This window comes from Schistocerca gregaria, chromosome 8 (genome assembly GCF_023897955.1).
Source record: "Schistocerca gregaria isolate iqSchGreg1 chromosome 8, iqSchGreg1.2, whole genome shotgun sequence".
NCBI lineage: Eukaryota > Metazoa > Arthropoda > Insecta > Orthoptera > Acrididae > Schistocerca > Schistocerca gregaria.
The window spans coordinates 269,261,477-269,276,117 of NC_064927.1; the positions used below are offsets into that span (position 1 = coordinate 269,261,477).

The window sequence follows — 14,641 nt, forward strand, 5'->3', positions numbered from 1 at the left end:
AAACCTTGTGTATCTCCAATTTTGCGTTTTCTTCTATCTCATTTTTTTCGCCTGGCCGCGAATTGCAGTAAATTTCTGTTTTTCATCAAATCTATCACCCTGAACTACGTCACTACTTCGCAGTCTAACAATGTCTATATTCTCCTCCACGTCTTTTCGACTTAATTGTTTTGGATGATGACAAAGAAGAAAAATTAAAGAAGAAAAATTAAAGAGCGCCACAAGGTGCGCAAGCTTCACTCGCTACTTTTCTGTGGACGTCCCGAACCACGAGCTGCTTCCGCTTGAGAAGTAATCACATGTCACGTGACCTGCGCGGTGACCATTGTTATAACTGACGTAAGTAGTCTTCCTTGCCAGAAGTCTTCGTTATTCTCGAAATTTCTTTACCTAAACAGGAGATATGAGCTTACTTTGTTGCTTTATCACATGTGTTACAGTTTTTAACCGATTTCTGCTAAATACCTTCTTTCGTATTTTTAATTTTGGTTTGTTATTCACGATGACGTCACAATAGTGGCCTACAGTACAAAATTACTTTTATCTCTTCAGTATACAAGTTTAAAAACATTTCTGCAGTAAATATTGTGATATCTTTCCTGCTTCTGATAATAAGCAAGTTTAAGAACGGAAATAAATCGCTAGAGAGATAAGAATATTTCCAAATACCTTCCCTCTCTTTCTGAGAATGAACTTGAACCGCAGAAGGAGGAGAGCATGAGGAAAAGGGACACTATTGTGACACCATCGTGAGCAACAAACCAAAATTAAAAATCCCAAAGAAGGTATGCAACAAAATCGACACTGTACCACACAAGCGGCTTGTAGTGAAATTGCGTGCTTAAGGAATATGGTCTCATTTATGTGACTGGATTTGAGATTTCCTGTCAGAGAGGTCACAGTCTGTAGTAATTGACGGAAAGGCATCGAGTAAAACAGAAGGGATTTCTGGCGTTCCCCAAGGTAGTGTTACATGCCCTTTGCTGTTCCTTAACTATATAAACGATTTGGGATACTATCTGAGCAGCCGTCTTAGGTTGTTTGCAGAGGACGCTGTCGTTTATCGACTAGTAAAGTCATCAGAAGATCAAAACAAATTGTAAAACGATTTAGAAAAGATATACGTATGGTGTGAAAATTGGCAATTGACCCTAAATATCGAAAAGCGTATGGTCATCGACATGAGTGCTAAAAGGAATCCGTTAAACTTAGGTTACACAATGAATCAGTCAAATCTAAAGGCCGTAAATTCAACTAAATACCTAGGAATTACAACTGCGAACAACATAAATTGGAAGGAACACAGAAAATGTTGTGGGGAAGGCTAACCAAAGACTGCGTTTCATTGGCAGGACACTTAGAAAATGTAACAGACCTACTAACGAGACTGCCTACACTACGCTTGTCCGTCCTCTTTTAGAATACTGCTGTGCTGTGTGGGATCCTTACCAGTTAGGACTGACGGAGTACATTGAGAAAGTTCAAAGAAGGGCTGCACGTTTTGCAGTATAGCGAAATATGGGAGAGAGCGTCACTGAAATGATACAGGATTTGGGCTGGGCATCGTTAAAAGAATGGCATTTTACTGTGCGACGGAATCTTCTCACGAAATTCCAATCACCAACTTTCTCCTCCGAATGCGAAAATATTTGTTGACACCGACCTACATATGGAGAAACGATCACCACGATAAAATAAGGGAAATCAGAGCTCGTACGGAAAGATATAGGTGTTCGTTCTTTCCGTGCGCTATACGAGTTTGGAATAGGGAATTGCGAAGGTGATTCGATGAACCCTCTTCCAGGCACTTAAATGTGATTTGCAGAGTATCCATGTAGACGTACATGTAGAAGAACAAGGCGAGGCAAATAAAAGTGGACTGTAGAAGAGAGTTCCAGGGTACAAGAAAACACGGCAGAGGAAAGGAAATACAGTACTAACCTGACGATATCAGATGTTGAATGTGACCATCATTCATCTCTTGGCAATTCTAGGCCCTGGTTAACAAGTTGCTGAAGACGAATCGAAACTGCACTGCTGGCATTTTTTCAGTCTTTTCAGAAATGTTCTGTTAAAGTTCTTGAAGACCATGAGGGTTGCTGTGACACGCTTTAGACTTGAGGGCCCCACGTGAAGTAATCGCACACTGACGGGACAGGTGATATGGGCAGCGACCAGACTGACTTCTGCTAATAACTCTGCCAGTGATGAAGATTACGTAAGCGTGACCCAAGTTTCGGCCGGCTGCATGAACAGATGCTCCTTTCTGTTGGAAATAACTGTAGATCTTTTCCTCCTCCGTTAATCCATACACTCACGTCCAATCATATCCACTTGTCTGGGCTTATTTGCCTCATCCTGTATATAAGCTTTTAAACTCAAAAATGCCAAATAAGGCACCCAATGAGTAAGAAGATGTAGGGATGTATGAGCATGTCAGACGAGGAAACTAAAGGGTAGGCGTAATTTAAATTGCATGAGAAGTAATTCAAAGTAAGTCAAAGCATGGTGTCATTTACTTTGGAGGATATAATCAAAAAGAAGAATTAGCAGCTAGAAAGCGCCTCTCGACAAATGGGCGTTTTCCAGTATTCGACCAAAGTACAAAGTGCAGACGAGGAAACTAAATGGTAGGCTTAACTTCAGTTGCATGAGAAATAGTTCAAAGTAAGTTAAATCATGATGTCAATTACTTTGCAGGATATAATCAAGAAGAAGAATTCGCAACTAGGGAAATGACGGTAAGGGGAACGAAAGGACTCCTGCTGCGCGCAGTGTGTACGTCTGGCGACCTCATTCAACATGTTGAAGATTCTGTTCCGGCAGCCAATAAGGGAACAGGGTGCAACCAACTGGAGATGCATGTTGGAACAAATGATGCCTGTCGTTTGCGCTCCGAGTTCATACTTCGCTCATTCCGACGACTGGCAGAGAGGGTTAAGAAGACCATGCATGGAGCTTCAGCGAAGCTCGCAATCTGCAGCATTGTCACCGGAAATTGGTTCCGAGTCGAGTGGGAGGACTTACCCAGCCACTTCGAAGGTTCTGTGGAAAGCTACGTTGCGACCTCCTGGACTTGCTGCAGAAGGTTGAGAACTGTAGGGTTCCTGCAAATGCGTCAGGTGTGTACTACACAAAAGAGGCTGCTACTCAAGTAGATAAGTGTTTGTGGGGAGGGCACAAGGGCTTTTAGATTAGGCGACTATCCATCCAATCCAGATAACGATAGCTGTTGGAAACATAGGAGTATCAGTGTAAGATCGAAAGAAAGCCCATCGCAGGTGAGAGTATTAAAATCCTGATGATACACTGCCGAAGCATTGGCAACAAAGTGCTAGAAGTAGAAGCGCTCATGAAAAGCAGTGACGCTAGGTACAAAAAAACTGGCTGAAACCTGAAATTTATAGCAGTGAGATTTTTGGAGAAAATTTAAGTGTGTACCGAAAGGATCCCATGAGCCATGGGATTTGTACTCTGCGGGGTGACTTGTGTGCCTCAGCGATATAGTTAGCTGTACCTCAGAAACAACCACAACGGAGGAGTATCTGTTAAGAGGCCAGACAAACGTGTGATTCCTGAACAGAGCCAGCAGTCTTTTCAGCAGTTGCGGGGGCAACGTCTGGATGAGTGAGTGATCTGTCGTTGTAACATCAACCAAAACAGCCTTGCTGTGCTGGTATTGCGAACGGCTGAAATCAAGAGGAAACAACAGGCACAGTTTTCCCCGAGGACATGCAGCTTTACTGTATGGTTAAATGAGATGACGTCCTGTTGGGTGAAACATTCCGGAGGTAAAATGGTTCGCCATTCGATCTCCGAGTGGTGACTACTCAGAAGGATATCGTCATCAGGAGAAACAAAACTGGCATTCTACGGATCGGAGTCTGGAATATTAGATCCCTTAATTGGGCAGGTGTGAGTAGGTTTGTTAGAAAATTTAAAAAGGAAAATAGATAGGCTGAAGATAGATATAGTGGGCATTAGTGAAGGTCGGTAGCAGGAGGAAAGGACTTCTGGTCAGTGTTACAAATACATAGTCAACTAGGCGTAATTTATGAGTAGGTATAACAATAAATAAGAAAATAGGAATGCGGGTCAGCTAATATGAACGGCATAGTACAAATTTATATGTCAACTAGTTTGGTAGACGATGAAGAGATTGAAGAAATGTATGGAGACATAAAAGGAATTATTCACATAGTTAAAAGAGACGAAAATTTAATTGTGATGGGGGACTGAAATTCGGTATTACAAAAAGGGAGAGAAGGAAAAATAGTAGATGAATATCGACTGTTGAATAGGTATGAAAGAGGTAGCTGTCTCGTAGAATTTTGTACAGAGTGTTATTTAATCATCGCTAACACTTGATTTAAGAATCATAAAATAAGGTTGTATCCGTGAAAGAGACCTAGAGACACCGGAAGGTTTCCGACTGATTACATAATGTTTGGACAGAGATTTAGGAACCAGATTTTAAAGTGTAAGACATATCCAGGGGCAGATGTCGACTCTGACCACAATGTGTTGTTTACGAACTTTAGACTGAAACTAAAGAAGTTTGCAAAAAGGCAGAAAATTACGGAGATGGGACCTGGAAAGTTGAAAAGAACCAGAGGTTGTTGAGAGTTTCAGAGGGAGCATCTCTCAGTGGTTGACTAGTACAGGACAAAGAAATACAGTAGAAGACGAAGAGGTAGCTTTAAGAGACGAAACAGTTAAGGAACCAGAAGATAACGTAGGTAAAATCCGTGGATAAGGCAAGAAATATTGAATTTAACTGATGAAGGGAGAAAATTTAAAAATGCAACAAACAAAAGCAGGTGAAAGGGAATACAAACGTTAAGAAAATGAGATTGACAGGAAGCTAAAATTGCTAAGCAGAAATGGCAGAGGACGAAGTACGGATTTAGAAGCTTGTTCCTCTAGGGGAAAGATGGATACCGCCTACAGGAAAATTAAAAAGGCCTTTGGGGAAAAGAAAAGCAGCTGTATGAATATCAAGAGCTCAGATGATAAACCAATCCTAAGCAAAAAGGGGGAAGCTGAAAAGTGGAAGGAGTGTATAAAGAGTCTATACAATGAAGATGAACTTGAAAGGAAACGGAAGTGCACGTAAATGAAGATGAGATGGATGATATGATAATGCGAGAAGAATTTGACAAACCTCTGAAAGATCTAAATCGAAACAAGACCCCAGGAGTAGACGATATTCCGTCAGAACTACTGATGGTGTTGGGAGCGAAAGCCATGACAAAATTCTTCTAGCTGGTGAGCAAGATGTATGAGACAGGCGAATTACCCTCAGTCTTTACGAGAAGGCAGTAATTCCAATTCCAAAGAAAGCAGTTGCTGACAAGTCTGAAAATTGCCGAACTATCAGTGTAGTACGTCATGGTTGCAAAATACTAACACGAATTCTTTACAGAAGAATGAAAATACTGGTGGAAGCCGAACTCAGGGAAGGTCAGTTTGGATACCGGAACAATTCTGGAAGACACGAGGCAAGATTAACACTACGACTTATCTTAGCACATAGTTTAGGGAAAGGCAAAGCTACATTTATATCGTTTGTAGACTTAGAGAAAGCTTTTGACAATGTTCCCTGGAATAATCTCTTTTAAATTTTAAAGGTGGCAGGGGTAAAATATAGGGAGCGAAGGGCTATTTACAACTTTTACAAAAACCAGAAGGCAGTTATGAGACTAGCTGCATGGAAGGTAGGCAGTGGGTAAGGAGGGAGTGAGACAGGATTGATGTTACTCAGTATGTACACTGAACAAGCAGTAAAGGAAACCAAAGAAAAATTTAGAGTAGAAATTAATGCCCAGAGAGAAGAAGTAAAAGCTTTGTAGTTTGCCGATGATATTGTAATTCTCTCAGAGACAGCAAAAGACTTGGAAGAGAAGATGAACGGAGTGGGCAGACTCTTGAAAGGAGGATATAAGATGAACATCAAGGAAAGCAAAAGAAAGATAATGGGATATATATTGGAATTAAGTCAGGTGATGCTGACGGGATTAGATTAGGAAACGAGACAATGAAAGCATTTGACGACTTTTGCTATTTGCATTGCAAAATAACTGATAATGGCCGAAGAAGGGAGAACGTAAAATGTAGATTGTTGATGGCAAGGAAAGCGTTTGTGAAGAAGAGAAATTTGTTTACATCGAATATAAATTTAGTTATTAGGAAGTCTTTTCGGAAAGTATTTGCATAGTATGCAGCCATGTATGAAAGTGGAAATTGGACGAAAAACAGTTTAGACAAGAGGGAAATACGAGCTTATGAAAGAGGGTGCTACAGAGGAATGCTGAAGATTAGGTGGTTAGTAATGATGAGGTACTGAATAGAATCGAGGAGACAAGAAATTTGTGGCCCAATCTGATTACAAGGCGGGATAGGGTGACAGGATACATTGTGAGACATCAAAGTTATCATCACTTTAGTATTTGAGGCAAGTGTGGGGGATAAAAATCGTAGACGGGGACCAAGAGGTAAATACAGTAAGCAGATTCAAAAAGATGTAAGTTGCAGTAGGTATTCGGAGATGATGAGACTCGCATAGGATAGAGTAGCATGGAGAGCTGCATCAAACCAGTCTTTGGGCTAAAGACCACAACAACTTCATTGAAAAGATAGGTGAATGGGGAAATAGAGGTGGTGTGTTTGTCGCAGTGTACAGGAAACTCTAATCCGCCGGGATAGAAATTGAAGCTGCATGTGAGACTCAGTATCAGGGGTGAGCTGAAAACGATTAGTGCAACCTTCTATCGCTCACCTGACTCATCGTTTGATGTAACCGAAAACTTTAGAGAAAATCTTAGTTCACTTCTACATGTTTCCAAATCATACTATAATCATCGGTGGGTTCTAATTATCGACCAATTGATTGGGAAAATTATAGTTTTGCTAGTGTTGTGCTTGATAAGACATCCTTTGAAGTATAACTAAATCTCTTCCACAACAACTACCTAAAACAGGTAGTTAGGAACCCCTCTCATGATGGAAATCTACCAGATCTGATGCAGCAAATAGGACTGTCCTTTTTGAGGATGCCCACATCGAAACTGGCATCAGTAACCATGATGCAGTTGTGGCAACATTGATTGCCAAAGTACAAAGAAGTGTTAAAACAAGCAGAAAGATCATAAGTGTTCAGTAAACTACATAAAAAATCAGTAATGTCATATCTCAATGAAGAACTTGCAACTGTCAGCACAGGGCAGAAGCATGTAGAGAAACTAAGGCCCAAGTTCAAAAGAATAGTTGACTATGCAATGGATAGATATGCACCCAGTGCAACAGGGAACGTCCATAGTATACAGTCACTGTAAGGAAACTTCTCAACAAACAGAGATTATTGCATAATAGGTGAAAAACAATGTGACGGGCTATACATAGAGAGATGATGAATGAAACGCGTTTGGCTGTCAAGAGAGAAATGCGTGAAGCGTTCAGTGACTAAAGCAGTAGAATAACGTCAAATGACATTTCACAAAACCCAAAGAAGTTCGAGTCGTATTTAAAGACTATTAGTGCCACCAAAGTTAGTGGCTAGTCCCTAGCGAATGGGCCAGGAAGTGAAATTAAGGGTACCAAATCAAAAGTTGAAATGATTAACTCCGTTTTCAAATAAATGTTCCTTTAACAGAAAAACCGAGGAGAACTGTCCTAGTTTAATCCTGGTACCACTGAAAAGATGAATGGAATAAATATTAGTGTCGTTGGTGTTGAGAAACGGCTGAAATCGTTAAAATTGAACACACCTCCAGGGCTCCATGCAATCCCTGTCAGATTCTACACTGAATTTGGCGCTCAATTAGTCCCACTTATAATTATAATCTGTTGTAGATCTCTCGAACAAAAACCGTGCCGCGTTCTCGGAAAAAAGCACAGCTCACATCTGTCTACAAAAAAGATAGTACAAGTGCTCCACAAAAGTACCGTCCAGTATAGTTGGCATTAGATTAGATTAGATTAGATTTACTTTCATTCCAATTGATCCGTAGTGAAGAGGTCCTCCAGGATGCAGAACATGTTAGAAAAACAATAATAAATGACAAATATTTACAACTCAAACAAATAAGCTTAAGTACCATTCCACAGGTCCCAAATGGAATGGTCGTAATTTTTTTAATGAACACTATATGAAATAATCATTTACAAACAGTAATGCAATAAATTTAAAGTAAAAAGTTTTTATTATTGGTTCTACTGAGAAATTCATTAATGGAGTAGAAGGATTTGGCCACCAGTAAATCCTTTAGGTTTCTCTTAAACTGAATTTCATTGGTTATTAAGGTTTTTACGGCTGCTGGCAAGTTATTGAAAATGTGTGTTCCTGAATAATACACATCTTTTTGTACAAGAGTAAGTGACTTTAAATCCTTGTGAAGACTATTCTTACTTCTAGTATTGATTCCATGAATTGAGCTGTTGGTTTGAAAAAGTGATGTATTTTTAATGACAAATTTCATTAAGGAATAAATATATTGGGAAGCAGTAGTTAGTATTCCTAGGTCCATAAACAGGCTTCTGCAGGATGTTCTTCGAGTTCATACCACATATAACTCTTACTGCACGTTTTTGTGCCCAGAAATCTTTAGCTTGGCTTTATGAATTACCCCAAAAAATAATCCCATATGACATTATGGAATGAAAGTAAGCATAGTATGCCAGATTTTTCGATTTTATATACCCTATGTCTGACACAATTCGCATTGCAAATAGAGAATTGTTAAGACGCTTCAGCAGTTATGTGGTGTGCTCCTCCCAGTTGAAGTTATTATCAAGCTGTAATCCCAAGAATTTAACAGTGTCCACTTCTTCTATCTGCTTGGCTTCGTATGTTAGGCATATACTCGTGGGACACCCCTTACAAGTTCTGAACTACATGTACTGTGTTTTTTCAAAGTTTAGTGACAAGGAATTGGCTAGGAACCAGTGCTTAACGTCCACAAATATTTTAATAGGCGATCTTTCTGAGACTACGCTTGATTTGCTATTTACTTCAATGTTTGTATCATCGGCAAACAAAACGAACTTGGCATCTTTTAATGGTGCTGAAGAAAGGTCATTGATACACACAAGAAAAAGTAAGGGACCTAAAATGGAACATTGTGGGACCCACATGTAATTAGTTCCCAGTTGGATGATGCTTGATAGCTTAATACCTGTCTCTTTCCTAAAAACACCCTTTGTTTCTTGCCAGAGATATAAGATTTGAACCATTTTGCAGCATTTCCTGTTTCCTGCCAGAGATATAAGATTTGAACCGTTTTGCAGCATTTCCTGTTACACCATAATATTCTAATTTACTTAAAAAGATATTGTGGTTTACACAGTCAAATGCCTTTGACAGGTCACAAAATATACCAGTTGCCTGCAATTTTTGTCTAATGAATCAAGCTCATTTTCACTGTAAGTGTAGACAGCCTTCTCAATGTCAGAACCCTTTAGAAATCCGAACTGCGACTTTAACATTATGTTATTTGAGATAAGATGGTTACAAAGCCGATTGTACATTACTTTTTCTAAAATTTTTGAGAATGCTGCCAAAAGTAAAATTGGACCCAAATTTGATGTTATTTTTTTCTCCCTTCTTAAACAGTGGCTTAACTTTAGCATATTTCAAACATTCAGGAAATATTCCACTGATAAACGACTGGTTACACAGGTAGCTTTATATGTTACTTAACTCAGAATCACATTATTTAATTAACTTTGTTGATATTTCATTATACCTACTAGATGTTTTTGATTTTAAAGATTTTATGATGCACATGATTTCTGCTGGGGTAGTGAGGGTCAAATTCATATTATGGAAGTTACTTGAAATGTCTGGTCTGAGATATTACATAGCAGCACAGAACATACACTGAGCTCAAACATGATGAGGTATCTTGAACAGAATGAGCTCCTCAGTGCCAACCAGCATTAATTCCGAAAACATCGATCACACGAAATAAAATTTGCGCTTTTCTCACATGACATACTGAAAGCTTTGGATCAAGGCAATCAGGAAGATTCAGTATTTCTTGAATTCCAAAAAGCATTTGACTCAGTACCACAACTTCGCTTACCGTCAAAAGTACGATCATCCGGGATATCAAGTGAAATTTGTGACTGGACTGAAGACTTTTTGATAGGGAAGAGACAGCATGTTGCCTTGGACAGAGGATCATCGTCATATGTGAAGTAACTTCAGCTGTACCCCAGGAAAATGTGTTGAGTCCCTTGCTTCTCATGCTGTATATTAATGACCTTGCAGACAATATTAACAGTAACCTTTCTTGCAGATGATGCAGTATTGTATAACGAAGTACTATCTGAAAGAAGTTGCATAAATATTCAGTCAGCTCTTGATAAGATTTCAAAGTGGTGCAAAGATTGGCAAATTGCTCTAAATGTTCAAAATTGTAAAATGTGATATTAAAAAACGAAAATATTTACAATCCAGTGACTATAATATCAATGAGTCACTGTTGGAATCGGCCAACTCATACAAATATCTGGGTGTAACACTTTATAGGGACACGAATAGGAATGGTTAAAGCAGGTGGTAGATTTCGATTTATTGGTAAAAGACTAGGAAAGTGTAATCAGTTTACAAAGAAGGTTACTTACAAAAGCACTCGTGCGACCGGTTCTAGAATATTGTTCAAGTGTGTGGGACCCGTACCAAATAGGGGGTCTAGTGAAGCAGGGGATACAACCGGTCGGCTTTGACCAATGACGTCATACATTAGTCATAGATAGTAATGTCTTCACTTCGACGCATAGATAATAAAACAGTTCTGTGTTCCGGATAAGCGCTATCATTGTACATTAAAATTATTCGCAATGATATTGAGGTAATTTGGAGTATTAGTTTGTTATTGTAGAGCAATTTATACTGTCCTATTTTCGTTTATATGAATGGATTTGTCTGTTTGTGGGTTTGTAATTTTCGTTACTGTCTGTCTACGCGAGCTTCGGTTATTCCTCGATATTTCTGTGTTCTAAGTTCACGCTTCCATTTGCTTCTTTCACTGTATTTCACTATTTTGACATTACGTAATAGAAATTTCTCAGCTGTCGATATTCTTTCGTTTCCCAGCACTAGTATCAGTACGACATTTTCGAATGTGTACTTACTGTATCACAGGCGAAACCCCTGTCACAACTGAAATTTGTATCCCGTCCCTCACTTCGCCTTTACACTCACGACACAACTAAAATTTGTATCCCGTCCTTCACTTCGCCTTCACACTGACGACACAACTAAAATTTGTATCCCGTCCTTCACTTCACCTTTACACCGACACTATATATGTCAAATATACAAATGTTGCGTATAGCTATATAGATCAAGTAACGAATGGGATACTATTAGCGTCCAAGGCAACAAGAAAACTGTACCCCATAGAGAAGTACGGGTTACAAATTCTACATGTGTCGTCTTCTTGTCTCCGTGTAGTTCAGTTGTGGTACAGGTTTCAAATGTAACTTACGTCTATTTCCACCTTTTCGTTACCAGTGTACATATACAGACGTCAACGGAAGACTGGTATACGTATATTACATACGTAGGTCCTTCTGTCATCAGCAGTACTGATACGTACGTAAGAAAGGACTGTTAGTAATAGCGGAGACGAAATGAACAACACATCTACAATTTGTATCCCGTGTTACACTTACAGTTTACTGAAGCGGAGCATACATCGTTCAGGGGAAGAACAGGACAGTAATACTGGTGAAAACGAAGAAATCGACTTACGACAAACTCTTATTCCGTACTGTACTTAAGCAACACACATCGAGTGAACTTTTAATTTGTATCCGGTGTTTCATTTACCGTTTAGTGAAGCAGAGGATACATAGTTCAAGTGAACAACAGGACAGCAATGCTAGTCGAAACTAAGAAATCAACGTCCGCTGAACTTTATTGCTTAGGTGCAGTACGGGATACAAGTAGTAATAATAATAATAATTATTATTATTATTATTATTATTATTATTATTCCTACTACTTGTATCCCGTATACAAGTAATAATAATAATTATTATTATAATTATTATTACTTGTATCCCGTACTGCACTTAAGCAATACAGTTCTAAAGAGTTTCGAGATACAACTGACATACATGTAACGTGATGTATTCTTTGCTAGTAATATATTTCATTCATTTCTTTCCATTGTATTTTGCGGAGAAATACTAAGATACAAACACGCGATATCGTTAACGTGAAAATGGTTCTGGCCCTTATATATGTAAAGTACAGTTTTTCTCTCTTGCATTCCTTTGTTTCTGAACATTCTTCTCAGCTCTTTCATCTTTGTAATACATGCTCTCTGGCCAATTCTGAAGTCATTGGTCAAAGCTGACGGGTTGTATCCCCTGCTAAACTAGACCCCAAATAGGGCGAATAGGGAGTACTGAGCGTAGACAGAGAAGGACAGCACGAATGGTCACAGGTTTGTCTGATCAGCGGGCGAGAGACCGAGAGATACTGAAGGAATTGAACATAAAGACTCTTCGAGATAGATTGATCCCGAGCAAGTCTATTGGCAAAGTTTCAAAAACAAGCTTTAAATGATGACTCTACGAATATACTACAATACCCAATGTATCGCTCATGCGGGGATCGTGAGGATAAGATTAGAATAATCACTGCACGCACAGAGACATTCAAACAATTTTTCATCCCTCGCTCCACGTAAATAGAACGAGAAGAAAACGTAATAACTGGTACAATGGGACGTACCCTCTGCCATGTACCACATGACGGTTCGCAAACCTTAAAAGTCGATGTAGGATAAATAATGGTTCAAAAGGTGTAGCAAAAACGCAATGGAGAGCTTTTGTTTCTGATATACATAATCGACAAAGTGTGGAAACGGCAGCACTGTTCATGTCTCGTTACAACATGTACTACATAAATTGATGCACAAATGTGTAAGAGTAACAATAGCATTTCATTATAAGATAATTGTTAAAGATATATGTTTCATTACAAATAACAGTAAAACTCCGAAGAAAGAAAGTTATTTAAGTTTTGCAGGAAACTGCGATGCGTAAAACGCTCTGGCAGCTGATAGTACGCAAACATCTGATTTGCATTCCCGCAAGCCAAAACAGTTGAGGAAGTCGCTTTCACGCCAGGAAATCACTTTTATGTCAAACATTTAAAAGACTAGAAAAAGGGGAAAAATACTGTTGCAGGCACCATCGTGCTTGCTTTGCCAAGACCTTGGATCAACACAAACACGTGACATGTTTCCCCAATTGGTTGAAGTCTTTAAATAAACTATTTTCATACAAGAATACCTACTAAAACTGTATGAATATGCATGACTGTTTTCGCTTTTTTCACATACTGAAATTGTGAAAACGATTGCCTTCACGTCCATCATGGCAACAGTAAACATGCAGAATTGATGTTTCGTTCATCAGAGATGTTTACAGTAATACTTTGTTTACTGTATTGCTAACTACTACAAAGCTTTTGTTTCGCACTTCTACGCCTTAACCTTCTCAAAATAGAGCTGGAGGAAATAAGTTAATGATATCTCATTCTGACGAATAAATCCTTGACAATTTCGGGATTTTCAGGACCTTTCAATTTTTAATTCCCAACATCGGTTACACACACAATGGTAAGCTCTGGTGCCTTAATATCTGCATAACATGTTGATTTGAAAAATACAATACTTACCGGCTCTGTTGAGGCCGCCTGTAAGGAGAATATTCTTAATGCTTAGTTGCACGCGTTCGTTCCTTTTAATATGGGTTACTCAAAATGCTCTCCATAATAAGTCTTCCAGCGGACAAAACTGAATCACAAATCCTTTGTTACAATTGCGTATCACTCAGAAAATAAATAAAAACATATGACTCTCGCTGTACATCGCGTTTCCCACAGTTGAAATCGCCGTTGATTTCTTTTTTAAATCATGCATTCAGTGGTGTAGAGAAAGTGAATTAATTCGTTTTAATTTAGTTAAAACCTCCGTGATCGACTTCTCTACTATAGATTATCAACAATTTTTTTCTGTCACATAAGGACCAAAGAGTGTAAAAGAAGGTTCATTTCTCGCTTACGATCGCAGTTATTTTATGGTGTCGTCAACTACTGAGAAGTAGATCGTTGGCATTTAATTCGAGCTTCAGGAAGCAATAGTGATATAGCGCATATCTTTCTCAGTTTTACGTAACGTCGTTGGATTTTAACGAGAAATATTTTTTGAATCCAGCAGTTTGATCCAGCAGTAGATGACGAAAAAAATGCGCGATAAAATTGTGCTCTGCGTGCAGAAGGATACTAAAGTAAGTAATGGTTACGTTGTACCGTAACTTAGAACCATATTCCTCTCCCCCCTCCCCCTATGTAGATGCATGCCAGAACTGATAAGAGACTCTCTCATAATCCCGATTAGGATTTCCGATTATTGTAACAGATCTTTAGAAAATTTACTGTTTCTAAAACCAGTTTTTCTCAATGTGTGAAACAACGTACGTAGCAAAAGTATGGATTCCTTTGTCCGCTACATTATTGCTCTGCTACAGTTATATCTAAGTAATAGATACTCTTAATTTGTTTAATTTTTAATGTTGCTATGACTTTTTGTTCATTTACTAATGTTAAGAAGACAGTCTC

General features: G+C 38.8%; 1 protein-coding gene across 1 annotated transcript in view; it reads right to left on the reverse strand.

Moving 5' to 3' along the window:
* The window catches only part of LOC126284614 (carboxylesterase 1C-like), a 487,963-nt gene extending 473,861 nt beyond the window's left edge, over positions 1 to 14,102 (reverse strand). Inside the window, exon 1 of the mRNA XM_049983679.1 lies at positions 13,700 to 14,102. The gene's annotated coding sequence lies outside the window, so the exon portion shown is untranslated. The remainder of the gene's footprint in view (positions 1 to 13,699) is intronic.
* Positions 14,103 to 14,641: the final 539 nt, after the last annotated feature.